Below are 27,885 nucleotides of genomic sequence, written 5' to 3' on the forward strand. Positions count from 1 at the left end.
GCTCACCATGAGGCATGGTATTGTGGTGGATAAACTCTCCCACTATCAAACAGATAGTTCGTTAAGTGACCATTAACCTCCGTGTCCACCATTGAACGGGCGAGCGCTATCCTGGTTGAGCGTAATCTGTACCAGTGCTAGGACATTGTCCGAGTTGCTGTCCGGTCCAGTCTGTGAAGGTGGCGCCCGCGATCCGGACTGGTAAGATTACGGCCTCAATGGTGCGCACGGGGTGCTACTGCCTGAGGGTGGACGTGACACTGGCCAAGATGGTGGCCTCCTTGGTGCGCATGTGGTACTGTTGCTCGGGTGGGGGCTGCAGAAACAATGTTGGGAGTGAGGCTGGCCAAAATGGCGGCCGTCCCCAAGGTCTGGACTTACACACTTCTTTCCACATCCTGAGTGTACCGCTTCCTTGGCCAGGCAGCGCCTCTGGGGGTGCTCGGTGGCAGTGGCCAGGGACCCCGCATCCAAAGATGGTAGTGCCTGCATGCCCCATGAGGTGGCTACGTTGTCGGAGGAGAATGAGCCTGTGTTATGGAGGGCTACATCCAATGTTTTGGATATCTCAAAGGCCCTTGGCAAGGTCACTTCGTCCAGTTCCAGCAGCCGCTGGTGAATATAGTCTGATCAGACGCTTGCTACACACATAAACATCTGCAGCCACGCCCCTGCAGCCGCAGACTTGCCTGATGTCGTGCAGGACCCAAACGTATCCCTCAAGGGGCTCACCAGGTTGCTGCTTTTGAGCTGCCTTGCGCGGACCTCATTTGTCTGAGGCATACTGGTTTTGGAGCCTGTTCGTTGCCTCTTCATACAAAGCGCAATCCCTGATCGCTGTATCGGTGCGTGGCGGCCGACCCGCGATCGTAGTGCATGCAGCTTGTCGTCAGATCCAAGACTGGAGCGGAGGTGTGCAAGAAGTTGCTGAAACCACGTAGCCAGAGCTTGAATCAGACTGCGGCTTCAGGCAATTGCGTGTCTGGCCTCAGCAACTTGTCCATTGCGATAAAAAAAATTATGGGAACAAAATTGATTCGCTGGAAGTTACCAGACGTCAGACCTTTATTCCCATAAGACTGAACGTACACTCATGTTGCTGACCTGATTCCAGGATTCGGACTTGGGCATAACCTCCTCTGTTAGGGAATTCCAAGTGGTTAGTCAGGAAGGAGACGGGCCAGCCCTACACTCGGAGACAGGACAAATGGAACTAATGGCATTTCTGTGGTATTACCACAGCAGCTCAGGGCTGGAGCAGTTGTTTGGCTGCCCTGTAAGTCGGACAGGATTGAAATGAAGTCACAAAAGGGCTGCTTGTGTCCTCATTATGGAAAGGAGGAACTCTATAAAAAGTGGTCTTGAAGAAAGTCGCCACTTCCGACTCTCTCTCTCTACCGACTCTCTCTCTCTACCGTCTCGCTGCGTCCATTCAAATGGTCACTGTTGATTCAGAAAGCAAAATTAATCTTGCATCTGAAACTAATTTCACCCAACCCTTGCCTGGGTTTGTGAAATCATTGCGGAAGGAAAACAAGCTCTGAAATTTCCACACAGGAGAGGGAAATCATTCGTAGGAAGAAACAATTCTTGGAAAACATTACAAGAAATTCATGAGTTTTGAGATGTGTGAGGCCTCACACCTACACCATAATTTCTTTTGAACAGCAGCAAAGAGTTTGAATTTCAACACAAAAGATTTCTGAGACACACAGACACTCACACACACGCACACACACATACACACACACACACACACACACACACACACACACATGCACACACACACATGCACACATATACTCTCTCACACATACACAAACACATTTGCACATAGCAGGGTTAAGTTTGAGTTAAGTAAGAAATTTTATTTATATTTTTAATAAAAATTATTGTTTTGAAAATACCATTGTCTTGGTAAATTTATATTGCTGCTGGTTTAGTGCGTAACACTCCCCTCCCTCTCACTCTCTGCCCCTCCTACTCTCCTCCCCTCCCCCTCTCCCATACTGCACTTCTCGTACTTCCCATCACACCCCCCTACCCCTGCATACACACCCCTCCCTCACATTCTGCTCCCTCTCCCCAGAGACACCGTCCCCATCCCCACACCCCGCTGCCCGCCCCCAAATACGCAGCCCCGTCATCGCAGTCCAGGGTTCACAGTTCACACGGCAGGGTTCATAGGTCAGCCCCGCAGACCATAGTTCACAGCCCAAGGTTTGCAGTTCAGAGTTCATAGTTCCAGAGTTCACCGTTAACAGCCCAGAGTTAAGAATGTTAGAACAAGGAGCAGGAGTTGGCCATTGGCTTGTCAAATGTGCTCCCCATTCAATTAGATCATGGCTGATCTGGTGATCTGCTCATTTCCACCCACCCGCCTTTTCCCCATATCCCTTAATTCCCTGACTATATAAAAATCTATCTAACCTTGTCTTAAATATATTTACTGAGGTCGCCTTCACTGTTTCAATGGGCAGCAAATTCCACAGATTCCCCACCATCTGGGTAAAGCAGTTCCTCCTCATCTCTGTCCTAAATCTACTCCCCTGAATCTTGAGGCTATTTTTTCCTTATTCTGGTCTCCCCCAGCGATAGGATCAACTTACTGACCTCTGTCTTATTGATGCCTTTCATAATTTTATATATTTCTATAAGATCCCCTCTCATTCTTCTATATTCCAGTGAGTACAGTCCCAGATGACTCAATCTCTCCTCATAGGCCGACCCCCTCATCTATGGAATCCACCTGGTGAACCTCCTCTGCACCGTCTCCAAAGCCAGTCCGTCCTTCCTCAAGTCAGGAGACCAAAACTGCACACGGGTCTCCAACAGGATCTTGTACAGTAGCAGCAGTACCTCCCTGCTCCTAAGTTCAATCTCTCTGGCAACATTCCATTTGCCTTCCATCTGCTGCACCTGCAAACCAATATTTAGTGATTCATGCACAAGCGCTCCCAGGTCCTTCCGCGTAGCAGCAGGCTGAAATCGCTCGCTATTTAAATAATAAGCTGATCTTCCATTTTTCCTTCCGAAGTGGATAACCTCACATTTACAACATTGCACTGCATCTGTCAGACCCTTGCCCACTTACTTAACCTATTCCCCCAGCAGACTCTCCGTATCCTCTGCCCAATTTGCTCAGAGTTCACTCAGTTTACTGTCATTAGCAAACTTAGATACTCTACACTCTGCCCCCTCTTCCAGATTGTTCATGTCCTCTGTGAACAGTTGTGGGCCCAGCACTGACCCCATGCAGCACCCCGCTCACCACTGATTGCCAACCAGACAAACACAATTCCACACACCCATCTCTATACAACCTTATCGAACAACTTCTGGAAACCCAGGTAAACAACGTCCACCTGCTCCCCTCTACCTACTGTGCTCATTATCTCCTCAAAGAACGCTAGTAAATTTGTCAAACAGGACCTGCTTTTGCTAAATCCACTGCCTGAAGGATCTACTTCGCTCCAGAGGCCTCGCTGTTTCCTCTAACGACACCTTCAAGCATCTTCCCAACGACAGATGTGAAACGAATTGGCCTATCATTCCCTGCCTTTTACTGACATCCTTTCATGACCTGCCTGGACTTGCCCAGAGCCCAGAGAACTTTGGTAGATTATCACCAAAGACTCGACTAGAACTTCTGCCATTTCTTCCAGTGCCCCATGGACGCCTTCCTTCAGGGCCAGGGGATTTATCTGGCTTTAGTTCCTCAGGTTTTCTGAGTACGATCTCTTTTGTGATAGCTTTTAGATCCAGGTCCTCTCCTCCCATCACATCTGCCTTTGGCATGTCCCCCACTGTGAAGATCAGCACAAATAGTCATTCAAAGCTGCAGGTTTGTACTCAGTATCAATTCTCCCTTCTCTTCGTCCAAGGGATCAACCTTCTCTTTGTGGTTCTTTGTTAAAGTTTTTCCCCGTCTTCTATTTTCCTCCTGGCTCTGGCGACTTTGAATGCATGAGCTTTTATTTCCTTGGCTGCCCCCTCCCTGACTGTCCTTGTGTTTAACTAGAACATACTTTTGTTGAGCACCATGAAAAATCTCTTTGAAAGTCCTCCACTGTTCCTCCATGGTCTACCCTGGCCAACCCTTCCTTCTTGTACTTTCCCTTGTTCAGGTATAACATACGGATTTTAGACCGAACTGTTGCACCCTCCACTTGTGTGAGAAGCCCAATCACACTGAGGCCACTCTTTCCAAGTGGACCCCTAACTACAAGATCAATTATATTACCTGTCTCATTGCACAGGGCCAGACCAAAGGCAGCACATTCCCTTGCAGTTCAGTGACATGCTGGTGAAGGAAGGCATTGCGGATGCATTCCACCAAGTCCTCCTCGACCATCCTGATTCACCCAGTCTATGTGCGTGTTAAAGTCCCCCATGGTAACTCCTGTTCCATCCTGACATGGCTCTGACGTTTCTTGGTTTATTGCCTCTGTAATATTATTGGGTCGTTTATAGACAACTCCCACCCAGTGATTTTATTACCTTCACTGTTCGTCATCTCTACCCAAATGGATCCTCATCTCTCACTATTGCCCTGATCTCATCCTTAACTAAAAGTGACACCCTCCTCCCTGTCCTTCCTGCCCGTCCTTCTGTATAACCTGATATCCTTGGATATTTAATTCCCAATCCACCCCTCCCTGCCACCACGTTTCTGTAATGGCCATTAAATCATACCCCCTTTCTACTGATTTGTGCCATGTTCACAGCCAAGAGTTCACAGTTCACAAGCCAGAGATCACAGTTCACAGGCCAGATATCACAGTTCACAGGCCAAAGTTCACAGCTCAATAACCATATAACCATATAACCATTTACGGAGCGGAAACAGGCCATGTTGGCCTTTCGAGTCCGCACCGGTTCACTGATTTTGTGCGCCCTCTATAATAAAGGGAATAAAAATGAAAACAAGGCTGGAGAAACACAGCTGGACACATCACTGACATTTCGGTCTTGAGGCCTTCATGGAAAAATGTCGGCAGGCGCCAAACTAAATGGATGGGTGGGGAGAAGAGCGTGGGCCCACAGGTTGGATATAATAGGTGGATAAGGGAGGGAGGGCTCTCTTCTCATTTTGGATGTTGGATGGACAGAGTCGATGGAGAAAGGTTATTTCACCATGGTGGGAGAGTCCGGGACAAGAGGGCACAACTTCAGGGTCAAGTGGTGCCATAGCTTTCATAGCCTGGGGGGGGGTGTGTGAGATTGTGAGTGTGTGTGTGCGTGTGTGTGTGTGTGTGTGTGTGTGTGTGTGTGTGTGTGTGTGTGTGTGTGTGTGTGTGTGTGTGTGTGAGAGGTGTTAGTGTGTGTGGTATGAGTGTGTGTGTGAGAGTGTGAGAGTGAGTGTGTGTGTGGTGTGAGTGTGTGTGTGAGTGTGTGGTGTGAGTGTGTGAGTGAGTGTGTGGTGTGAGTGTGTGAGTGAGTGTATGTGAGTGTATGCGCATGTGTGGTGTGAGTGTGTGAGTGTGTGTGGTGTGAGTGTGTGAGGTATAGTGTGAGTGTGAGTGAGTGTGTGAGTGTGTGTGTGGTGTGTGTGGGCCCAGTTGTCCAGAGGCACACTGGTTGTAAATGTCCAGTTGGATTAGAGAGATAAGGGGACTGTGTTGGCCGATGGGACCAGTTACCGTCCTGTATTGTTAACATTTAAAGTCATTATGACCTGATGACAATGACGCTTCGAGTCCCACAGTTCCGTCTGCATGTAGCCATCAGCAAGCGCTGTTGTTTTTGTTGCTGCCAGTGTTTTTATAGTCTCTGCTTTTGTCTGGTGTTTTAGCCACAATATATTGGGGCCATCAATGTTTGTAAATACATTGAGGCTGCAAATATTGTAACTAAAAGATGTAATTTTAATTTTGCCAGTTGTTTGTCTCACTACGATCGCCGTTACCTTCAGTGATACGGGGATTATGATTTACCAGTAACGTTAGTACAAAGAAACATTACTAAGGATTCTGAATGGTCTGGTAAGGGAGGAGGGCTATAATGGTGGGGGGGGGGGGGGGGAGGGAGAGGTTGACTTCATGAGTTACCACACTGGGTGACACCAAACCCTAGTGATGTCACTGTCGGGACCAGAGAGAACGACCTCAGAATGAAAGTAACAGAGGCAAGACATTTCTGCAGCCAGCACAGGCCTGACTGATGGTTACCCTCACACACCCTACCCAACGAACTCAATGCAGGTACAATGCCCTTCCTGTTATTCGGGACCCCAGAGGAAGAAAAACTGGTGTGAAACAGACACCATGGTGGAAGTAAAAACATAAGGCCGGAGAAACTCAAAAAGGGGCACAATATCCAGCACTGGGAGGTCCCATGGGGGCTGCGAGACTGACTGAGTTCGTCCTGCATTTACTGCAATCTTACTTATTCAACAGCTTAACTTTCCACTTTCAGCCAAGATTCTCGCTCTTAGTGGCTTCACAGATGAGGGTCCCTCCTTTCCCCTGACAGGACCATTAGACGTTGTAGTTGAGAGGCAGCATTGACGCGGACGATGCCCTTGGAGTGCAGGAAGACATTTGCTGTGTCCCCTGCAGGATGAGAAACCCAGCAGGTTAAACAGTGTAGACTTTATGTAGGAAAGGTAAAGATGCAAAACCGGCATCTCGGGCTTGAGAGCCAGAGTTGAGGTGTGGGTGAAATGCAGGCAGGCACCCGTCAGGTTGGGGGGGGGGTGCAGGAGGAGGCACACGGTCCCACAGGCTTTGTGAATGGAGAGGGGAGGGGGTGGAGGAAAGGAGAGGGGGATGGGGAAGGGAAGGAGAATGGGGAGTGGGCCGGCAGAAACCAGAGAAGTCAATGCCATTTGGTTGGACCGGGCCCAGACAAAATATTAGGTGAAGTTCCTCCAACCTACGGGTGGCCCTGGCTAAACTCATTGGACTCAGGCTTGCTTGAAGTGCTAGATGCATTATTATTAGACAATGCTGTACTTCCTGTTTTGTCCTTCAGAAGGGAGGATATGTCCGAAACTTAACTTCTTAAGCAATTGCAGTTGTGAAATGTGAAGAGTTTGGCTCCACTGTTAATCCTGTGACTTCACTGACGGACGCCTCACTGGCCCTCATGACTGCTTGCTCTTGACCTCGTCTTGATCTGACCCTACAGATACCCCTCTCTTCCCGATACCAATGTGACTCTGTTGATGGCCCCTCCTCCTCCCCCCTCCAGAACCGTACAGTCCGTCTCTTCTGAGGGAATAGTCAGAGAAGCATCGTTTCCCCATTTGGTTTCGGCCCAAAAGACTGAACTCGGCTGTTCTCGCTGCAAATACCCTCTTGCTACTGCCGGCCCTTGAGCTGTTCATGACTTTGGCTGTCTCCAGGGCGCATGGCCAGCAATGGCTGGTGTAGCGGTCAGTGCAGCACCTTCGTGGCATCAGTGATCAGGACCGGACTGGGGTTCGAGTCCCGCACTGTCCGTAAGGAGATTGTACGTTCTCCCTGTGTCTGTGCGGGTTTTCCCTGGGGGGGGCTGCGGTTTCCTCCCACCGTTCGAAATGTACCGGGGGTGGGGTGTAAATTGGGCACCACGGGCTCATGGGCCGAAATGACCTGTTACCGCACTGTAGGTCTACATTTAAATTTAGCCTCATTGAGATTTTCTAACATCTGCAGGGACCCTTATTCAGAAAGAAACACGATGGGCTGCAGGCACGGTGATTGTAGTAAATACCAAAATACCGGAGGATCTTAGCCAGTCTTTTCAGCGTCCATAGGAGACAAAGATATATTGCCGACGTTTCGGGCCTGAGCCCTTCTTCAAGGAGAGAACAGAATGAGCCAGAAGCAGGAAACGACAGAATTCAGACAGCGCCGGCCAGGGAATCTAGACGCACAACAGATGTTAATTGGATATGATAAGGGGAGAGGTGAGAATTTATCATGACTGTTTGAAAGGAGACAGAGCTGGGGGAAGGCGATGGGTGGGGGGGTCGGGACAAAGTTTAGTGGAAACCGAAGTAGTCCACGTTATTGCCATCCGGTTAGAGGGGGCCCAGTCAAGTGTCGATCCTTCAAAGTGTGGCAGTCTCAGCCTGGCAGTGTGTGAGATGTGTCAGCAAGGGAAAGGGATGGGGAATTGAAGTGGGTGGCCACTGGGAGATCCACGCTATTGCAGCGGACAGAGCCAAAGGGCTCAACAAAGCGATCTCCCTGTCTCTCCAACGAAGATAGACAACTTCAAGCAGAACACAAAGATGATTTCAGATTTGCTGCATCACGTCGGAAGTTTTTAGAAACACGAAATGAATTTTGATGGAATTTCGCACGTTTAATCACATCGCAAAGCTCTCAGGTTGACTGAACCCAGGGTTTGTCTTGGTCACCTATTTTACCACCGAAGTAGAACTCCTCGACTTTCTTAATAAGTGCAGTCGTGCTGCAACTTTGAGCCTTAAACTTACCTTCCACCTCTGACCTATGCAAGTTACGTCCACCAGAACATATGACCGAATTTTAAAAAAATGTATTAAAACTACTGTAGAAATACATATTTTATATTAAAAGTACTGTATACAGTGTTCCCTGCTCCTGGCAGTAGCATGAGATCCCAACACCCGAGGTCCTTGCTCCTCAAATGCCTGAGGTCCCTGAGTTACGACCAATCCGAGTTATGACCAATCCATTGGTTCCAATTATGGTTGTAAGATGGGGACCACCTGCACTCGCCACAAATGTAACAGGATGTATCGCTGCTGTTGCGACATTGACGAGATATTTCTGCTATATTGAATCTTCCTGGAGACAATAAATGCTATTGTCCTGGTGTATCAACATGTGTTCAATCTCTATCAATGTAATGCACAGCAATGGTATATGTGAACTGCTTTTCTAGCCTGTCTGCATTTATCTTGACTCCACATGCTCAGACCCAATACAACATTTGGATAAGACCTGCACTGAGTGCATGCCCAGGCCTGCTTGGACTGACTAAAACAGCTTTGTGAGCAATAAACTAGTAGACTTAAAATAGAACAGGAATTACAAAAGTAGGTTGTATCTAAAAAAAAATGGTATGTGATAGGAAAATTTTAAGATGATTCTCGTGACCAGCAGCACAAAATCCATAAAATGCCCCCCAAAATCGTCGGGAAGCAACTTTCTTGCTGTCCCATGTAATGCTGCTAAATTGGTGGCCACTCAGAGATTATCATTTGTTCCTGCCGTGGAGGTTCAGACCTCAAATAGGACGGGCAGACCCTGCTACAGCCAGGCAAATGCAGAGGGAGTTTGGAAAGTGACACGATGTGCATTTCCCGAGTCATGTGACTTGTGGCGCTGGTTCGGCTGGACAGGTCTGCGTCCCTGACACTCTGCTCCCCTTGCTAATTGATCATTGGAATTTCTATACCCACCTTGGCAAGGAGGGATCGACTGTGTGGCCAGGCACATTTCAAATGCCATCTGCATGCTTGCCGATGACGCCACGGTTGTTGGTGGAATCAAAGATGGCAACGAGGAAATGTACAGGAGGGAGGTGGGTCAGCTCGTTGAGCGGTGTTACGACAACAACCTTGTGCTCAATGTCAGCAAAACCAAAGAGAAGATTGTGGATTTCAGGAGGGAGTCAGGGGAGCACGACCCAGCCCTCATCAAGGCCTCAGTAGTGGAGAGGGTCAAGAACTTCAAATTCCTGGGGTGGTCAACATCTCCGAGGATCTGTCCTGGAGCCTCCACGTTGATGCAATCACGAAGAAGGCTCGCCAGCGGCTAGACTTTGTGAGGAGGTGGAGTATGTCCCCAAAGGCTCTTGAAATTTTCTCCAGGTGGACCATTGGTAGCATTCTTGCCGGTTGCATCACTGTCTGGTATGGAGGCGCCAACTCTCAGGACGAGAATAAACTCCAGAGGGTCGTTAACTCGACCTGCGACATCAAGGACCCCAGTCTTCACTTCATCGAGGACATCTACAGGAGGCGGGGTCTTAAGAAAGCAGCCTCTGTCCTCAGAAACCCCCATCACCTAGGCCCTGCCCTCTTCACTCTGCTCCCATCGGGGAAAGGGTCCAGGACCCTGAAGACGAGCACTCAGTGGCACAAGGACGGCTTCTTCGCCTCCGCCATCAGATTCCTGAATCATCAATGCACACAGACACGGCCTTACTTTTCATGCACTATCTTTTTACATTTTTTACAGTAATGTCGTAAGATTGTTATAATATGAATGTTTGCCCAATGATGCTGCTGCAAAACCCCGAGTTTCACAACAATATATTCTGATTCTGATTAAGATCTGACTGCATTCTTGATGGCACCTCGATTTGAACATAACCGCCCAAGAACAAGTTGAAAGAGGCAAAACCTGTCAAAAACACAACCTTGGGCAAGGACCCCAGATGTCCCAAAGGAACGTATCTCGTCCAGCCACAGGGACTTATCAATCTTAACGTTTTTAGGAAGATCCAACACTTCTTCTTTCCTGATCTCAACATCGTCCAGCACACAAGCTCATCCTTCTTTTCTCTGGTGAATACATACATCACATCACGTACAATCCTGAGATTCCTTTATCCTGAGGGCGCGGCAGAATTACCATGAATTAGAAGTGGAAAAAAAAAGGACTCAACATACACGTGTAAACAAATAAAGAAATGTGAACAAACTGACTGTGCGATACAGAGAGGACATAAAGAAAATCAATGAAGTGCACAAGTGCGAGTCCTTAAACAGGTCCCTGATTGAGTTGGTTGTGGAGGAGTCTGACGGTGGAGGGGGAGCAGCTATTCCTGAACCTGGTGGCGCAAGCCTTGTGGTCCCGAGACCTCTTTCCCGATGGCAGCAGCGAGAACAGAGCTGGGTGATGAGGACCCTTGGTGATCGCTGCTGCCCTCCAACGGCAGCGTCTCCTGATGGTGGGGAGGGATTTTGCCTGCGATGTCCCGGGCCTCTGTCCACTACCTTTTGCAGGGCTTTACGCTCAGGGGTATTGATGTCCCCCCCTCCACCCCACTACCAGACCGTCAGCGCACCTCTGCAGACATTTGCCAGGGTATTTCCGATAACATGGCGCAGACCCGTGCTTCACGGGCTGGTGTGATACGCACGGAATGCGAAGTTAAGGGTTAAACTACTATAAAGGGTTACACTTGTACAATGAATGATACCTACAATTGTTCTGCCTGAGAGTGTTTTCCCAACAGCCCTAGTAGAGAAACATCTGTTAACTGTCTTCCCCAGGAAGGAAAGTGCTTGATTGGGTGGATCTGAGGTTGAGACTGATAATATGCGAAACCAGCTACACACTTGTTTATCACCGCGTATAAATATATTAATATATTTTTTGCACATGCATGCATCAATAGGTCCTTCCGGACCACAGGCTCATGCCTCTTAAATACACCCAATTAACCTACAACCCCCAGTATAAAGAACACTACAGCCCAGTACTGGCCCTTCAGCCCATAATGTATTCCTTAAAAACAGTACTAACCCCTCCCTGCCCCGTAACCCCTCCCTGCCCCGTAACCCTCGACTTTTTTCCATATATCTGCCTGGGGAAGAGTCTCTTCAATGCCCACCCCCCACTGTTCCAGCCTCTGCCACCATCCCTGGCGAGGCCCCCACAAACTCTCACCCCTGACGACTCCTTGAAATCTCCATCCCTTCACCTTGAGCTGGTGTTTGCTGACCCTCGTCCCAGGAGACAGGCCCTGGCCATCCACCTCATCTATGCCTCTTAGAATCTTGTTGACCTCTATCAAGTCTCCCCTCGTCCTTCCATGCTCCGAAAAGTCCCAGCTCTGCTAATCTGGCCTCGTTAAAACTTATTTTCCAATCCAGGCCACAGCACGGAAAGGGAATGAACAATGGTTTAATTTAACAATGAGATAGACAACAGACTCGCCAAGGCAAATAGCGCCTTTGGAAGACTACACAAAAGAGTCTGGAAAAACAACCAACTGAAAAACCTCACAAAGATAAGCGTATACAGAGCCGTTGTCATACCCACACTCCTGTTCGGCTCCGAATCATGGGTCCTCTACCGGCACCACCTACGGCTCCTAGAACGCTTCCACCAGCGTTGTCTCCGCTCCATCCTCAACATCCATTGGAGCGCTCACACCCCTAACGTCGAGGTACTCGAGATGGCAGAGGTCAACAGCATCGAGTCCACGCTGCTGAAGATCCAGCTGCGCTGGATGGGTCACGTCTCCAGAATGGAGGACCATCGCCTTCCCAAGATCGTATTATATGGCGAGCTCTCCACTGGCCACCGTGACAGAGGTGCACCAAAGAAAAGGTATAAGGACTGCCTAAAGAAATCTCTTGGTGCCTGCCACATTGACCACCGCCAGTGGGCTGATAACGCCTCAAACCGTGCATCTTGGCGCCTCACAGTTTGGCGGGCAGCAGCCTCCTTTGAAGAAGACCGCAGAGCCCACCTCACTGACAAAAGGCAAAGGAGGAAAAACCCAACACCCAACCCCAACCAACCAATTTTCCCTTGCAACCGCTGCAATCGTGTCTGCCTGTCCCGCATCGGACTGGTCAGCCACAAACGAGCCTGCAGCTGACGTGGACTTTTTACCCCCTCCATAAATCTTCGTCCGCGAAGCCAAGCCAAAGAAAAGAAAAAAAAAACTTATTTTCCAATCCAGGCCACAGCACGGAAAGGGAATGAACAATGGTTTAATTTAACAAGGACAGGTGAATGTATGGGATTCAGAGCTATTGATGGTCATTGGGGTAGACTTGAAACAGAGGTCAACAGGTTCTTGGTGAACAAGGGTGTCAACAGTTATGGAGAGAGGACAGAAGAATGGGGTGGAGAGGAAAAAATTGTCAGCTGAGATTCAAATAGTAGGGCAAAATGGGCCAAATAGCCTGATCCTATTCCTGCGCCTTGGCGTGGAGCTTTGTCCAGTGACAGTCCACAGATCAGAGGGGCGAAGTATGAACATCCAAACAGCAAGAATGGGAACCACAAGGAGATGAAAGTGGGGATCGAGAGTGGGCAACAAGGATCTGGAGGGGATCAACAGGTCATTGGGGAGAGAACAGTCTGCTCCGGGACCCTTCAGGAGACCCTTGTACTCCCACAGGAGCTGGAAGAGCCCACCTGGTCTGCCAACGTTGCTCAGTCCCCTCTCTACCCCGCTCCCTCCACCCTCTCCCCCTCCACCTCAACTTCTCACCTGCTCCCTCCCACTACCCCGTCTCCCTCACCCTCCCTCTCCCCCTACCCCTCTATCCCTTCCCACTCTGCCACTCCCTTTCTAACCCCTCCCCCTCCACCCTCATTTCCTCAACCTCCCCACTCCTCCTTGCCCTCCCTACACCTCCACACCCCTCCCGCTGCACCCCGTCCCCCCTCCTACTCCACTACCCCCTCTCCCTTCCCTCTCCACCCCCTCCATTCCCTCCTCCCCACCACACCCTCCCCCTCCTCCCCACCACACCCTCCCCCTCCTCCACCCCAGTTGCACTGCTCTCCTCTCACGGACCAGCAAGCGCCGGGTCGGCTACCGGCGGTGGGGGAGGGCGCCGCGCGTATCTGCCGGTGAGTCATGGTGACAGTCTCGCACCACAGAGGAAATCAGCTCCACGAGCCGATGCTGACCACAACTTGCATAAGCGTCTGTAAGTGGAGGGCTGCCATCGCAGGGCCTGCTGCGAGGCACAGCTTCGTGGCCAAGGGGGATGAGGCAGTCGCGGGCCAAAGCCCCCGTCATCAGGACTGGCCCCAAACTGGCACCATCCTGCACCCACAGAATCTGAAAGAGGTGCTGAGAAAGAGACTTGGAGTGTGTTCACAAAGTAAAGCAGAACCTCAGCTCCTTCAACAGTTGTTGCCAACGCAGATGAGGGTGTTGATAGGCATTTCTTTGCTTCAATCGTTTCCAGCCCAGATGGTTGAGAAATGAGTCACCCAGCCCAGACAGATTAAATGCAGAACAGGCCAGCACAGACCCTTTGGCCTGCGTGTCCATGAATGACTGTAGACTGTAAGAGGTAGATTTTTAACAATTTTGACCTACATCACGGCAACAGGCCCTTCTGACCCACAAGCCGTCCTTAATACCCCAATTAACCTACCACCCCCGTACATTTTGGAGGAAACCCATGCAGAAACCCGTAGAACATTACGGCCTCTTCGGCCCTTCTAGTCTGTGCCGAACCATTTTTTTTGGCCTCGTCCCACTGGCCTTCACCCAGTCCATAGCCCTCCATACCCCTCCCATCCATGTACCTGCCCTAAATGTTAAAATTGAGCCCGCATTCACCATGTCAGCTTGTTCCACACGTCCACCGCTTTCTGTGTGAAGTTCTCCCTAAACTTTCCCCTTTAACCTACGTCCTCTGGTTTGTATCTCACCCACCCTCAGTGGAAAAACCCTGTCTACATTTACTCTGTCTACCCCCCTCATAATTTTAAATACCTCGATCAAATCTCCGTAAGGAGTTTGCACGTTCTCCTTATGACTGCGTAGGTTTTCCCTGGAGGGGGGCTCCAGTTTCCTCCCACAGTTCAAAAACATACTGGGTGGTGGGGTTGCAGTTCAATTGGGTGGCACGGGCTGGTGGGCCAAAAGGGCCTGTTACCGTGGTGTGGGTCCAAATTTAAAAACAGAGCGTTAGAGAAACTCAGTAGGTCAGACAGTGTCCTTCATGTAGCGAAGATAAAGTTCCAAGTTATGAACAAAATGTAGGCAGGTGTCCCAACAAAATGGTGGGGGGAGGAGCAAGGGAGAGGGGGATGGCTCTGTGAATGGAAAGGGAAGGGGGGATGGAGAGCTGGAGGAAAGGAGACGGGGGGAAGGGGGAGAGCGGGGAGTGGGCTAGCAGAAACCGGAGAGGGTGCAGAGGAGATTTACCAGGACGTCGCCTGGATTGGGAACCAAGTCTTACAAGGCCAGGTTAGCAGAGCTGGGACTGTTCTCTCTGGAGCATAGGAGGATGAGAGGAGACTTGATAAAGATTCTGAGAGGCGTAGACAGGGCGGGCGGCCAGCGCCCGTTCCCCAGGGTGGGAGAGGCAAATACCAGGGAACGTCTGTACAAAATCAAGGGAGGGAGGTTTAGGGGAGACGACGGGGGTAAGTTTTTTAACAGAGAGAGTTGGGGGGTGGCCTGGAATGCATCATCAGGGAATGGTGGTGGTGGAGGCTGGAACATTGGGGTAATTTAATAAGATAGGCACACAGATGGAAGAAAAATAGAGGCTTATCAGATAAGGAGGGCTTCGATTTTTGGGGGTTAGGTATATATGGGTCGTCACAACTTTTTGTGGGCTGAAGGGCCTGTGCTGTAATGTTTTCTATATCTGCCACCGATCTACATCCTGTTTATACTGCTCCGCACCACAGCCTTTTCTAAAAAATCACAGGCATCAGGTGTTGTGAGCACTCATCCCTGTGGAACATGGCGCCCAGAATCACTGAGGAGCCCTTCCCCCCACACACAGCATCTTTTAGCTGCTCCCATCCCATACCCGGCAAAAGGGATTCAAGATTTAATTTATTGTGCGTGTAATAAAACAGGGGCATGTTACGGGAAACTGCTGTAAGTCAGACAGATTCACTGTTGGCAGAAATTGCCTGAAGTTTCTCTCACAGAGAGAGAGAAAGCAAAAGGGAGTCTCTCCCGAGTCATCCAGTGACTGTAGATTCGCCTCCTCAGCACCACAAAGTCCAGTCCAAACCATCAGCTCCAGATCTGAACCTCCAACACAGTCAGGAACCCCTCGACGCCCCTTCGCCTCCTGTTTCCGATACCTGGCACCACCTCCAGCCAGCCACCATCTCTGTGGGTTATATTCTTCTCAGAACTGGGGGTGGAATGGTCTCCCCATTTTCTGGTGCCCTGCACCAGTCCTCCGCTCACCCCCCACTTTCCCTGGAGTCTGGAACCCCTCTTGGCCGCTGCTGATCACAGGCGCTGCCATCTTTATCGAAATAAAACAGCTGCCAACATATCCTGGTTTTTCAATGCCTGTGTGGAGCTGACAGCAGCTGGACCAGGTGGCTCTTATCCCGCGGGAGCATCAAGTCTTTGCTCCTCGCTCCTTGCGGGTCCGCACCAGCCGTAACAGCGGATCTGGCAGCCCCACCATTTAGAAAAGAGGAAGATCCAGGAGAATCAGGGCCAGAATCACCAGGCTGAGGCACAGCTTCATCCTGAGGGCAGCGAGGATGGTGAACGACCAAAGGAACCGCTCATACTGACCGTCCGAGACTCTCCTATTCACTAAATGATAGTCATTTATTTGTATATATGAATACTTGTTCTGCATATGTATTGTCTATCTGTGTGTGTGTGTCATGTCTGGTTGTGTGTCAGCGTGTTTTACACCGAGGACTGGAGAACATTTTACAATTGTCTGATCATAATAAGCGTGGACCTGATCAATCCTGTCCATCAAACCTGTGTCTATTTATGAGATGGGATGCTATACAAACACAAAGGCCAGGAAATGGCTCTCGGTCAAGGCAGTCTGCCCAGAGGGGAAGGTTCTAATATTGTCACGTGACATTGAGAAGGTAACGTACACGAAACTCTTGTCTAATGTAAGGCAGGCAGAGAGTCGTCGCTTTGTCCAGCGGCCCTCACAGCTCTTGGTGTGATGGAGGCATAGAGGACCGTGAGAAGTTCAGACGGGGCGGACGGCCAGCACCTTCTTCTTTCCCAGGGCAGGAGTGGCAAACACCAGGGGACGTCTGTACAAAGTGGAGGGGAGGGAGGTTTAGGGGAGATGTTAGGGGGTACTTTTTTTTTACACAGAGAGTAGTGGGGGCCTGGAATGTGGTGCCAGGGGTGGTGGTGGAGGCTGGAACATTAGGGGTATTTAAGAAACTCTTAGACAGACACACGGACGGAAGGAAAATAGAGGGTTATGGGATAGGGAGGGTCGAGGAGGTTTATATAGTTTGGCACAACATCGTGGGCTGAAGGGCATGTCTTGCACTTGACATTCTACATACAAGGTCCAATATGGCCATGTCCTGGTTGGACAATCCCCCCACGCTGCTTCATGAAGCCCCTTCAAATGTAGGCAACAAGTTCTGCTCCATTGAAGTCTCTGTCACTGAAGATGTTCGAGTGAGGTGGAGACCTATAAGGCAGGTTAGGGCAGGCTTCCTGGTTCACACCTTCTGTTTCACTGGCTCTCTGCCCAGTGTTTGCAGAGAGTTAGACCCCTTAGAGAATGGTGGGGGTTGAGAGGGGGCCAGAATGCCTTGCCAGGGGTGGTGGAGGAGGCTGGAAGGATATTTAAAAGACACTCAGACAGGAGCATGGATGCAAGAGGTTACAGGGTAGGGAGGGAAGGGTTAGAGTGTTATAAAGGTTAACACAACATCGTGGGCAGAAGGGCCTGTTGAGTAGGTTTATAAAGGTCAACACAACATTGTGGGCAGAAGGGGGTATACAGAGCTGTGATATTATTCCTTGTTCAATGTGCGTGTAACATGGGAGTCTGCAGAAGTTGTAAACACACCGTAACACTGGAAGAACCCGGCTGGTCTTTTCAGCGACCGTAGGAGACAAAGATATATTGCTGATGTTTCAGGCCTGAGCCCCTCCTCAAGGAATAAGCAAGAAATCTCAGACAGTCTCAGAATTCAGACAGCGGTAGCTGGAGAGGAATCCAGACCCACAACAGGAGTTCATTGGATATGATATGATTGGGGCGGCATGGCTGGAGTAGCAGTTAGCGCCACGCTGTTACAGCGCGAGCGACTGGGACCGGCTGGGGTTTGATTCCCACACAGCCTGTAAGGAGTTTACATGTTCTCCCTGTGTCTGTGAGAGTTTTCCCGGGGGGGGGGTGGGGGCTCCAGTACCAGGAGAATTGGGCAGCAGGGACTTGTGGGCCGAAAGGATCCGTTACAGCGCTGTAGGCCTAAAATTAATTTTAAATTTAAAAAAGGTAAGGGACAAGGTGAGAATTTATCATGATGGTGTGAAAGGAGACAGGGATGCGAGAGATGGAGTTGAGGGACAGGGGATGAAGTGAGGGGAGGAGAGGTTTAACGGAAAGCGGAGAAGTCGATGTTAATGCCATCTGGTTGGAGGGGGCTCAGACTGAAGATGAAGCATTTTTATTCCATTTTCTCAGTCTGGCAGAGCGCGGGGCCGCGGACAGACACGACTGCGTGGGAATGGGACGGGTGGCCACTGAGAGATCCACGCTGTTGCGGCAGACGGAGCCAAGCGACTCGGCAAAGTGAGATTGTAGTAAAGTACACAGAGAAATACCGGAGGAACTTGGCTGGTCTCGCAGCGTCCACAGGAGGGAAAGATATATTACCGACGTTTTGGGCCTGAGCCCCATCTTTAAGAATTTGCTGAGACTGACTGAATTTGTCCAGCATTTACTATGAGTTTTTACGTATTCAGATCAAATCTCATTGGATAGAACAGACTTGATGGTGTGTGAGCCCTGATGAGATGAGTCATAGGATGTTGGCGTCTTTGAAGAGATAGATAAGGATCTCCACCTGACAGAGATCAGACACACTCTGGGAACCGATGCGGCCACATCTCGAGCAACTCCACCCTTCCAGAGGCGACATGACCTCGAAGAGGCTAATGAACAGTCAGGAGGTCCAGGGGAGTGGGTGTTGGGGGGAGCAGTTGCAGTCGAGAAAATACACGTCAGGTGGAAAGAAATGGGGATGGAAAGATTTCGAATATTAATCTAGGGGATCCATGTAGCTATTCACATTTCTCCACTGCTCTATAATAGCATTCATGTTGGAAATCGACCTTACTTACAGATATAATGACCCTAAATGTGTATTTGGAAGCTGAAAAGAGCACCTCAGGAATTGCTGGGGGGAGTGGGGGGGGTGGGAGGGCGAGGTCTAGGCTGGCCACTGCATCCCCTGAGAGGTGACAAAGACAATGGGCCCAGTAGGCATGTCTGCTGAAGTACCCCACCTCTCCCTGGGTCACAACCCCTCCCTCCCAGCCCCTCACGTACTCCCCGACCTTGATGTAGGGTGATAAATCATTGCCTCCCCTCCTCACTCCATCGGGGCTTGGAGTGGTGACTATGAAGGATCACTGACTGTTCCCCAGTGGAGGCCAAGTCCCGCCAATGGCCTTCTCTAATGCCTACACCCTTCCTCGGGGAAATGGTTCAAGGTCAAAACCCCTCCAGATCCCTAGAACCAGTAACCAGAACATCACCGGGCAAAAAACAAGACCAGTAACCTGAACATCACCAGGTAACGAGCAGGACTCGTAACCAGAATATCACCGAGTTATGAGCAGGACCAGTAACTGGAACATCACCAGGTAAGGAGCAGGACCAGTTGTGACAGAGTATTTAGAGGTGGTTTGGGAGGAATTGTTAGAGCAGCTTGCACACACACATTTTAAAACACAGAATATTTGCAGGACTTTTGCAGAGCGATTTTTGCAGAGGAGCAACAAAGTATCGACAGCAGCTTTCCTGGGAGAGCATGTGATCTTTGCAGGCAAGGGTCAGAACAGTTTTGCTCTCAGAGAGGGAGGGTGTGAAACAGAGAGGAGAGACACAGAAATCTGTTCCAGATGGTCAAGCTGGCAAACTCTGGAAGACTGTCTGGTCAAAGGAGAAGACTGGCAGTGTGAAAGGTGACCTGAAAGAAAGAGGATCATCTGGAGAACCCTGAAGGGGTTTGTCAGCAAGACTGATTGGAAAGGAATCAGTAGTTGATGTCGTGGAAAAGGAATCTCTCTCTGAAAACCAGCAAGATTCCTCCTGAGTGGTAACCATTTGCCTGTTAAACACCAAAGCCTGGTGAACTTTGTTAACGCTAACTTCTGTGCACAGTACAAGAATTGCCTGCAACCAGTGAGACTGGACTGTAATTCAAAGAACTTTTCTAATCTTAAATATTCATTATACACACCTGTGCTTAGTATTAGAGGGGGGATTAAGTAGGTTAGGTAGGTTGTAATAAGTTGAAGTTTAATTCTGTTTTCTTGTTCAATTATAATTAAAAACTACTTTACTTTAAGTGACACTGTGTTGTGGTGCATATCTATAGCTGCTGGTTTTTAGGGTCCTTTGGGCTACGTAACATTTTATGGGGGTTTGTCGTTTAGGATTTGAACATTGATATATTAGTTGATTGGGTTTTTTTTGCAAGCTATTGTGTCTGGAATTTTTGCAGGCTATTTTTTGCAAGCTAACTTTAAGCTGGTGTCTGGAAAAATAGTAGCAATGGATGTGGATACATTTTTGTTACAACCGTCACCTGCATAGCTGTAGAACATGAGAAAAGAGGAACTGATGGCTATTTCTAAGGCATGGAAAATTGCTGTAGTTAAATATTGCATGAGAAAAGTACAAATACAGAGGATTATAGTGAAATATATGTTAGGGAAAATTTGTTGAAAAAGACCTAGAAAATTTTCCAGAGAATAGATCTTTTGAATTGCAATTGGAATTGGAGAAATTGAGGGTGGAAGAAGAAAGAGAGAAATGTTATTTTGAGTTGCAGAGACAATATGAGGAAGACCACTCTGAAAGGCAAAGAGAAGAGGCTGAAAAGCAGAGGAAATATGAATTAGAGGTAATTGAAAAGGACAGATAGTTTCAATTAGAGAAATTCAAAATGGAGATGGAGAGAAGTAAGAGGATTGAGGCGGTAACTCCTGGGGAGAGGTTTTTGGCTGGTCAAGAGGTAAATCTAGTGCCTCCTTTTGATAAGGGAGATATAGATACATATTTTCAGCTTTTTGAAAAGGTCGCTGAGAGCTCAAGGTGGCCAAAAGAAAAATGGCTTCTTATGCTTCAAGGTATATTGAAGGGAAAAACACAAATTGCATCCTCTAGCTTGACTGCAAAGCAGGTGGCAAATTATGATACTGTTAAGCAAGCAGTATTGAAAGCTTATGAGTTGGTTCCAGAAGCTTATAGACAAAAATTTATGTTTGATAAAAACATGGAATCAATCTTATATGGATTTTGCTCTGAAGAAATCTGTATTTTGACCGTTGGTGCATCTCAAAAGGAATAAACAATGATTTTGACAGATTGAGAGAATTAATATTAATAGAGGAAATTAAAAGGTGTGTCCCAGAGGAGATTAAATTATACCTAGATGAGAGAGATGTGGGGACGTGGCAACAGGCGGCTAGATTAGCAGACGAATTTGCTCTGATTCACAAAAATACATTCCAGAATAGTAGGTATTTTCAGAGAGCTAATGTGGAACAGATTAATAAACCTGTTCATAAGGTTAATGTGGAGCAGGATAGTCGGCCTGGAATAAAGTCTGGAGAAAATGTTAAAAGAAAAGATGAAGGAAAGGTATGAAAGGACAGTACTTCTGCATTTGTATGTCATTTAGTAAGAAAGCTGGTCATGTGATTGCGAATAGTCTTTAAGAAGAAAAGAGAAAAAGAGGTTTTACCAGAAGCATGTATTCAAACAGTGAAATTTAAGGAGAGCAGAGGTGCCATACCTGGTAAGGAGGTCACAGATGTTTTCAAGCTTTTTGTGTCAGAGGGCTTTGTCTCAATAAAGGAGGGAAAACCACAGGTTCCAGTTAAAATTCTTAGAGATACTGGGGCTGCTCAGTCATTGTTGTTGGAAAGTGTTTTAACTGTGGATCAAAGGACTGACACAGGGGAGACAACTTTGATTAAAGGTGTTGGAAGTAATCACCATTTAGATGGCAAACACAAGCAATCATATACCTAGGTATACAACTAGATAATAACCTAGGCCATCTATACAAACTAAAATATCAGCCATTAATGAAGAAATTACAAGATGACTTGAAACATTGGAAAGACTTACCACTAACACTGATAGGAAGGATAAATTGCATTAAAATGAATATCTTCCGAGGAGTCACGTGATGGAGTAGTGGCCGGTCGGGGAACTCCAGCCCTCTCCAGAAAAGTTAAAAAAAGATAGAGAAAAAACAAAGGCACAAACATAAAAACCATAACAAAGTGAAAGTAAAAGTGTGGAGAAAATGGCAGCAAAGAAAGAAAAACCAAAAACAACGGGAAGAAAAGAAGAAGGAAAGACGTCGGAAGAAGAAGGTGAAGGCCTTACCTGTACGAGGAGGCCCGCCGTGGAGAGAGAAGCCCGCTCCTTGAGGTCAGTCGAAGCCCTGAACTCGGGACTACAAAAATGGCTCACGGAGCCAAACAAAAGTGCGCAACCGCGCACGTGCGAGGATTCGCGCATGCGCGAAGCGCAAGACAAAAATAACACTGACGGGAGGGGGGACCAGCTGAGGAGTCGATCTCCACAGCTGAAACAGGCAACTACAACACAACAGCAAGAGGAAAACATAGAAAATAACGAGAACAAGAAGGAAGAGAATAAAAATAAGAAATCAAAAAAACAACAGATGACCAACCCAGAGGAAGAGGACCAAAACCAAGACACTTTTAATAAAAATAAGAAGACCAAAAATACCCAACAAAATAAAACAACCCAACAAGAAAACCAGAAGAGACAGAGGTAAAGGACACAGATCCTGGAGTGGACTCAGAAGAAGAGAAGGAAGAACACAGAGAAATGGAAGATGAAGGGAAGGGCAAGTACATGGATATATTTTTTTTAAAGAATATATGGAAACAGTAAAAGAATGGCAGTCACAAGAATTAAGTGAAATAAAAAGAAGAATAAAAAGTACAGAAGAAAAAATGAATAGATTAGAGATGATCATGACAGATATAGGAAAAAGAGTGGACAAGGTGGAAGAACGAGAAACAGCCATAGAAATGGAAGTAGATGACTTAAAAAAGAAATTAGAAGAATCTGATAAAAAAGTTAAAGAGACACAGGAGCTGTTAGCTCAGAAGATAGATATAATGGAAAATTATAATAGAAGAAACAATATAAAGATAGTGGGCCTTAAGGAAGATGAAGAAGGCAAAAATATGAAAGAATTTATAAAAGAATGGATCCCCAGTGTCCTAGGAAGACCAGAATTACAGGAAGAAATGGAAATAGAAAGGGTACACAGAACATTAGCCCGTAAACCACAACCACAACAAAAACCAAGATCCATTCTAGTAAAATTCCTAAGATATACAACAAGAGAAAATATATTGGAGAAGGCAATGAAAAAAATAAGAGAAGACAAAAAAACCACTGGAATACAAGGGTCAAAAAAATTTTTTCTATCCAGATATAAGTTTTGAGCTCCTGAAGAAGAGGAAGGAGTTCAATGCAGCAAAAATGACCCTATGGAAAAAAGGTTATAAATATATGTTAAAATACCCAGCGGTACTTAAAATAGTTATTCCGGGGCAGCAAAACAAACTATTCTCGGATCTGGAAGAAGGATGAAAATTTGCAGAACAACTACAAAACAGACAGAGAGATGAAGAGATGTAACAAGACCAAAAATGACAACAAACTATATGTATGTGTGTATGTAGGTACATATATATGTGTATGTGTGTGTATGTATATATATGTGTATATATAAAAAATAGAGTATAGGTAAGAACTAAAAAGGGAAAGAAAGGGAAGAAAGGAAGTAAGGAGGGAATTAAGAGAATGAACTTTGTTATATATGAAGATTAAAATCTTTTCTGGGGGGGGCTGGGTGGGGAAGAATTACAATCACTGCAAAATCAGTTGACACTTGCGAGCAGATTCGCAAATCCAAATGGAGAGGGGAGATGTGGTTGCCCGACAAGGGACAAAGGGCAACTCAGAAAGGGGAGGGACTATTGGGGTTAAAGGAATTTTAGATATGAGAATAGTGGAAATATTTTATGTTTTAGAAATGTTTATAATGTGTTCAAAAAAAAGAAAGCAGAAATGGATAAGAAGGGAAGGTGGTGATGAGGAAACGGAAAGGAAAGATAAACAAAGTATGAAATGGCTATGTTGAACTATATGACTTTAAATATTAATGGAATACATAACGAATACATAACCAAATCAAAAGGAAGAAACTGTTAAATTTACTGAAAAAGAAAAAATTGATACAGCATTCGTGCAAGAAACAGATCTAACTGAAGTGGAACACAAGAAATTAAAGAGAAATTGGATAGGACATGTAACAGCAGCATCATATTATTCAAAAGCCAGAGGAGTAGATGTATTAATCAATAAAAATGTACCAATCAAAATAGAAGAGGAAATAATAGATCCAGCAGGGAGATATGTAATGATAAAATGTCAGATATATTCAGAATTTTGGAATTTACTCGAAGTATATTCACCTAATGAAGAAGATCAAAAATTTATGCAAGATATATATTTTTGAAGATAGCAGACATGCAAGGGAACATACTAATAGGAGGGGATTTTAACCTTAATTTGGACTCAAACATGGATAAAACTGAAAAAAAAACTAACAGAAAGAACAAAGTAACCAAATTTATAATTAAATCGATGCAAGAATTGCAACTTTTGGATATATGGAGGAAACAACACCCTAAGGAAAAGGAATATTCATTCTATTCGGGTAGACATAAAACATACTCAAGGATAGACCTATTCCTGTTATCAGCCCACATTCAAGGGAGAGTTAGGAAAACAGAATATAAAGCTAGACTATTATCGGACCACTCACCCCTGTTATTAGCAATAGAGCTAGAGGACATCCCACCAAGAATGTATAGATGGAGATTAAACTCCATGCTACTTAAAAGACAGGATTTTAGAGAATTAATTGAACGACAAATTAAAATATACTTTGAAATAAATACGGAATCAGTGAAAGATAAGTTTATACTATGGGACGCAATGAAAGCGTTCATCAGAGGGCAAATAATAAGTTATGTAACTAAGATGAAGAAGGACTACAATCAGGAAACAGAACAGTTGGAAAGGGAAATAACAAATATAGAAAAAGAATTAGCAATAAAGGAAGATACAACAAAAAGAAGAGAATTGGCAGTTAAAAAAATAAAATATGAAACATTACAAGCATATAAGGTGGAGAAGAACATAATGAAGACAAAACAGAAATATTTTGAGCTAGGAGAAAAAACGCACAAAATTCTACCGTGGCAGCTTAACTCAGAACAAACTAAGAGAATGGTATTGGCATTAAGGAAAAAAGACAAGCAAATCATATATAATCCAACGGAGATTAATGAAAACTTCAGAGAATTCTATGAGCAATTATATCAAACTGAAAATGAAGGGAAAGAAGACAAAATAGATGAATTTCTAACTAAAATTGAACTAGCGAAATTACAAACAGAGGAGCAAAATAAATTAATAAAACCATTTGAAATAGAAGAATTACAGGAGATATTAAAAAAACTACCAAACAATAAAACATCAGGAGAGGATGGATTCCCAATAGAATTCTATAAAACATTTAAAGACTTATTAATTCCTCCCCTCCTGGAAGTAATCAACCAGATTGATAAAACACAAAGCTTACCAGATTCATGCAAAACAGCAATAATTACAGTAATACCAAAGACAGGGAAAGACCCACTTGCACCAGCATCATATAGACCAATATCTTTACTTAACACAGATTATAAGATAATAGCTAAACTATTAGCAAACAGATTGGCCGACTATATACCAAAAATAGTAAATCTAGACCAAACTGGAATTATTAAAAAAAGACGAACAACAGACAATATCTGTAAATTTATTAACTGAATTCATGCAGTAGAAGGAAATAAAACTCCAACAGTAGCGGTTGCTTGAGACGCAGAGAAGGCCTTTGACAGAGTAGAATGGAATTATTTATTCAAAGTACCACAAAAATTCAGCCTACCAGAGAAATATATTAATTGGAATAAAGCATTATATAAGGGGCCATTGACGAAAGTGACAGTAAATGGATATATATCAAAACAATTTAACTTAAGCAGATCAACAAGGCAGCGATGTCCACTATCTCCCTCACTGTTCGCGTTAGCTATAGAACCACTAGCAGAACTGATAAGAACAGAAAATAAAATAAAAGGGATAAAAATAAAAGACAAGGAATATAAAATCAGTCTATTTGCAGATGACGTTATAATATACTTAACAGAACCAGAAATATCAATAAAAGAATTACATAGGAAATTGAAGGAATATGGAGAAGTATCGGGGTACAAGATCAACGCAAATAAAAGTGAAGCAATGCCAATGAATAATGCAGATTTCACAAAGTTTAAGCAAGAATCGCCATTTAGATGGCAAACACAAGCAATACAACTAAATAAAAACCTCGGCCATCTATATAAACTCAATTACCATCCATTAATGAAAAAATTACAAGACGACTTAGAGCATTGGAAAGACTTATCACTAACACTGATACGAAGGATAAACTGTATTAAAATGAATATTTTCCCAAGGATACAATACCTATTTCAGTCATTACCAATACACCTAACAGAGAAATTGTTCAAGGAGTTAAAGAAAATAATAAGGAAATTCTTATGGAAAGGGGGGAAACCGAGGATAGCTCTAAATAAATTAACAGAATGGTATAAACAAGGAGGCTTACAACTACCAAACTTTAAAAATTATTATAGAGCCGCACAATTAAGATACCTATCAGATTTTTATCATACAAGGGAAAAACCAGATTGGACCAGATTAGAGCTAGATAAAATAGGGGAGAAGGTACCTGAACATATACTATATAAGTGGGATGAAAAGCTGGTGCAACAGGGGAATTCACAAGTACTGCACCATCTGCTCAACATTTGGAAGAAGATTCATGTAGAAGGGAAAAGAAACAAATTATCAACTACCAAAATTAATATTGTTGTAAAATCAACTAATCCCTTTCACAATAGATAACCTTTCCTTTAGAGAATAAGAGAAAAGGGATCAAAGAATAGAAAATTGTTTTTCGGGAAATAAATTATTATCCTTTGAACAAATGAAGGATAAATATAATATAACTCACGATACAATGTTTGCATACTACCAACTGAAAACCTACTTGAAGGACAAATTGGGAAACAGTCTGAGGTTACCAGAAGGAAGCAATTTTGAATATGTGATTACAGACACAATGATAATTAAAAAGTTTGTAACAAATATGTACATCAAACTGCAAGAAAAGGAGAACGAGGAAACAAGCGGTAAACCTAAACAAAAATGGGAACAAGATCTAAACATAAAGATAAAGAATGAAACATGGGAGAAGCTATGCTCCGGAACTATGAGAAATACAATAAACACGAGATTACGCATGATACAATATAACTGGATACACAGGCTATACATCACACCTCAAAAGTTAAATAAATGGGACCCAACAGTATCAGACAGATGTTTTCGCTGTAAAAAGGAAACGGGAACAACAATTCATGCAATTTGGACATGTGAGAAAGTGGAAAAATTTTGGGAAGATCTAAACCAGATATTAAATAAAATCACAAAAAGCAATATACCAAAAAACCCAGAGATCTTCCTCCTAAGTAATATAAGAAACAAAGAATTTGGACTCAATTTGGATGGAGCACAAAAAAGATTTGTTATTATAGCCCTAGCTGTAGCAAAAAAATGTATTATGTCAACCTGGAAATTAGAAGACAACTTGAGAATACAACAATGGTATATAGAAATGAATAAATGTATTCCATTAGAAAAAATAACATATAATTTAAGAAATAACATTACAATATTCGAACAAATATGGGAGCCATACATGAAACACAATAGAGAAATCCTACCGTGGACTTCCACCACCTAAAATGACAGAAGGAGAAGATAACGAAAAGAACTGACTCAGTAAAATTTCTTGTTTATTTTTATTAAGTGACAACATTGTTTAACGGGTTTAATGTATCTTATAGATTGAACTTCAAATAAATGGGAAAGGGGGTGAGAGAAGGAGGGAAGGGAGGGGGGAAAAGGGGGAGAAGACGACACTATATATTTAAGAAGAAAATTGTCTGTATGTATCTTGGTCAATATGGTTTATAGTGTGAAAAATAAAAAATTTAAAAAAAAATGAATATCTTCCCAAGGAT

At 45.4% G+C, this 27,885-nt stretch overlaps 1 protein-coding gene across 4 annotated transcripts in view; it reads right to left on the reverse strand.

The window, feature by feature from the left end:
- LOC138755001 (lysophosphatidic acid receptor 6) overlaps nucleotides 1–27,885 on the reverse strand; it is a 48,379-nt gene that overhangs the window by 10,325 nt on the left and 10,169 nt on the right. The window contains exon 2 of one of the 4 annotated variants that reach the window (XM_069920121.1): nucleotides 6,388–6,554. The exons of 1 other annotated variant lie outside the window; for it this stretch is intronic. The gene's annotated coding sequence lies outside the window, so the exon portion shown is untranslated. Of the gene's footprint in view, nucleotides 1–6,387; nucleotides 6,555–9,379; nucleotides 9,524–13,467; nucleotides 13,534–27,885 lie in introns of those variants that run through there. 2 more of the 4 variants (XM_069920123.1, XM_069920125.1) reach the window with 2 other exon arrangements.

This window comes from Narcine bancroftii, chromosome 2, assembly GCF_036971445.1.
Source record: "Narcine bancroftii isolate sNarBan1 chromosome 2, sNarBan1.hap1, whole genome shotgun sequence".
Classification (NCBI taxonomy): domain Eukaryota; kingdom Metazoa; phylum Chordata; class Chondrichthyes; order Torpediniformes; family Narcinidae; genus Narcine; species Narcine bancroftii.